This window comes from Mustela putorius, unplaced genomic scaffold, assembly GCF_011764305.1.
Source record: "Mustela putorius furo isolate JIRA1106 unplaced genomic scaffold, ASM1176430v1.1 tig00000487_pilon_pilon_pilon, whole genome shotgun sequence".
In the NCBI taxonomy this organism is placed as follows: Eukaryota; Metazoa; Chordata; class Mammalia; order Carnivora; family Mustelidae; genus Mustela; species Mustela putorius.
In genome coordinates, this window is record NW_025421399.1 from 6,309,578 (window position 1) to 6,313,218 (window position 3,641).

The following is a 3,641-nucleotide window of genomic DNA, read 5'->3' on the forward strand; positions in this document are numbered from 1 at the left end:
GGGAAAACCCACTCTCCGGGCTTCAGTTTCCTTCGCTGTAAAAGGGGTAAAACAGCCAACAGGAACTTTCCCCCCCACTTCTGGATCTTTCTGTCCCTGGATCCTTCCACGTGCACAAGTCTGAGAGGCCTGTGCTGCAAGCCTGAGCCGAGTTCGCGCTGGGCTCGGAAGAAGATGGCAATCAAGAGAGGTTCTTGTGGGCCTGCGTCTTTCCCTGCGTGTCGGGCTGGGGCGTGTGTCCAAAGTTGGAGAGATCCGGTGACACAGATTTATAGTGGCCCAGCTTCCAAGATGGGAGAGAAGTTCAGCGGCGTGCGAACGGGCAGAAATACGTGAATGTGAACGTAAACTTTGCCAGTGACTCGGGACCTCATTCAGTTTCACGTACATCACTTTGATCTTATCTAGTGCTTTAAGTTTCCAAAGCAGGACCCATACTTTTCTCTCCTTTTCAAAATAAGTGGCCCCTCTGCGCAGCAAACGGTAAACTGACAACAGCAAGATGGCAAAAATGGAAGTAAAATTCTTGGCGATGTTCTTTAGAAAAAAAAGACCTTCTTCACACGTAGTCTTTGGAATTGAGGGTGCCAGAAAGGTCAGAAAAGATGCCAAATGATGCAGCCACTGCTATGGGGAATTTATTTATTTATTTATTTATTTATTTTTTAAGGATTTTATTTATTTATTTGACAGAAATCACAAGTAGGCGGAGAGGCAGGCAGAGAAAGAGGAAGGGAAGCAGGCTCCCTGCTGAGCAGAGAGCCCAACGCGGGACTCGATCCCAGGACCCTGAGATCATGACCTGAGCCGAAGGCAGCGGCTTAACCCACTGAGCCACCCAGGCGCCCTGCTATGGGGAATTTAAACACGAAGGTTCTTCCCAGCCCACTGGCCCAGCTGCCCTGTCCTTCTCTAACTGGATGTTAATCCGTCAAGGTGGCTGAATGGTCTCGCCATCTTCATGACTGCCCACAAATGTTGGTTAGAGAAACCTTTGGCCCAGCTTCTGTTGTGACTGTTTCTAGAAGCAAATTTCCATTCACTTCAGTTTTCCTTGCAAATGGACCTCCTAAATCCAGGTAACTTAGAAAACCAGTGTAATGGAAGGTCAACTTTCAGAGTTTACAAAGACTCCCTGCTTTGCTTTTGACTTGTGATGAGCAAGTTTTGCTTTCAACTCAAAGCATCCAGTTTAAACCAAATTCACTGGCCTCTTCAAGATACCATATAAATTGTCAGAAAGGTAAGGTAAAACTAATTGCCTAGAATACTCAAGTGAGGGAAATGCTTATGATGTTTTGTTTAGTAAAATGGACAGGATTATTTAATTTGTAGGACATTTTATATGTCAGTGCATTATACATGTTGTCTGTTATATCACAAGGAGGAAGAGTGGAGAATGCTCCCTCACAGAGGAGGAAACAGACTTGTTCCAACACTAGGACAGCACCAGGGTCTCTGCTACAAACCCAGGGCTCTTTCCTAAAGCAGAAAACTGGCTTTTAGCTTCCAGCTTTGCTACAAACTTTCTAAGTGATAGTTACATTAAAAAAAAAAAAAAAAGATGCAGAAGTAAGTGATATAAGCATTTATGTTCAAAATGTGACAGGAAATAATTACTTAAAAAGGCCTGGCTGTCTTAATTAAAAGTCACCCTATTTGGATGAAACCAAAGAGGTGAAATTTTAAAAGGCAGTTAATTTTATTTGGTAGTTAATTTTAAAAGATGAAGGTAAGAACAAAATATCCATTAAAAGTGGTATAGTAGGGGCACCTGGGTGGCTCAGTGGGTTAAAGCCTCTGCCTTGGGCTCAGATCAGGATCTCAGGTCCTGGGATCAAGCCCTACATCGGGCTCTCTGCTCAGCAGGGAGCCTGCTTCTCCCTCTCTCTACCTGCCTCTCTGCCTGCTTGTGATCCCTGTCTGTCAAATAAATAAATAAATAAAATCTTAAAAAAAAAAAGTGGTATAGTAGATGTACGCTTCTGCCTTTCAGAAGAAAAAAGTCCATTTTATTCTGAAGTTGGTGTTCTCAGTTAATGGAGTTGAGAAGATAGCATTCAACTTGTCCAAGGATTAAAACATTACACTTTTTTTCAAATACAAATAAATCTTTTGCTGATCACCAAACTCTAGCAAATAAGGAACATCATACTTTTCACTATTGTTTTAGCAGGGTGTCATAAAGCCACTCCTGTTGGGTGTAATTACCTCTCCCCTTTTATATCTTTTTTTTTTTTTTTAAGATTTTATTTATTTATTTGACAGAGAGAGATTACAAGTAGGCAGAGAGGCAGGCAGAGAGAGAAGAGCAGAGCTCTCTGCCGAGCAGAGAGCCTGATGCTGGACTCGATCCCAGGACCCCGAGATCATGACCTGAGCCGAAGGCAGTGACCCAACCCACTGAGCCACCCAGGCGCCCCCTCTTTTATATCCTTAAAAAACATTCAAAATAAGTAGAAACATGAACAATAAGGATAAGGAATCTGAGATGATAAAGTTCAGTATTTCACCCATCCCACCAAAACCAACAGATCCTTTGTATAATACTTTAATAATTTTTAATAATAATTTTCATGTGCCTATTCCTATTGTACGGGGGAGTGAGAATACCAATCAGTGTTTTTCTTTGGTCTAAGTCTCATCTAAAGAAGTTTCAACTTCTAGTGCATGACAGGAAAAGGTTCTGTTACTAAGGAAACAGAAAGATATCACTGTTCCCCCAACCCACATTCCAAAGTACCCTGTCACATTGTGCAGATAAAGTTAAGAGAACCCTGAAAGGATCTACTTGGTTTCCATTGGGAGAAAGGAAAGCAAAAGAGAATAAAGCAAAAATGCACCACTTGGAGAACAGTCCCAGATGATACCTCACATGTTTAAAGTACTGTAGTTTATGAAAGAATTTCACACATGTTATATATGTCTTCGTGCTAACCTACCTGTGAGGTAGGAAGAAAACAGTTACTATCCTTACTTTGTAGGAAGAACAGAACAGAGAGTCAAAGAGTTTAGTGACTTGCCCAAAGTCAAGGGCTTAGTATTGACTTTGCTGGCACTACAGCCAGGTCTTTATCTTCCAGTCCAGTGCCTGTTTTGTCCTAAGGACCCATGCAATGCAGAAAAGGAGGGCTTGGTGGTTTTCCAATATGTGACAGTCAACAATATTCTCCTCTCTTACACGGTATAGATAATGGTGTCTTAACTAAGGAGGCAGACTTTGGAGAGAAGCCCATTAATAATATATAAACCTCTAAAAATACAAAACATTCTAAAAATAACTGGTAACAAACTAAAGGACTATTATCAAGGTCAATTCCTTTGAAGGAAAAGCATTTCAGTGCTGACTTCTTTTGAACAGAAAGAACGTTCCTTTAGGCTTAACTCCTTTTTTTTTTTTTTTTTAAGATTTTATTTATTTATTTGACAGAGATCACAAGTAGGCAGAGAGGCAGGCAGAGAGAGAGAGGAAGGAAAGCAGGCTCCCCACTGAGCAGGGAGCCTGATGCGGGGCTCGATCCCAGCACCCTGAGATCATGACCTGAGCCAAAGGCAGAGGCTTAACCCACTGAGACACCCAGGCGCCCCGGGGCTTAACTCTTGAAGGGCAACCCCAGAAAAGTAAAGGCGGCACTCTGAGA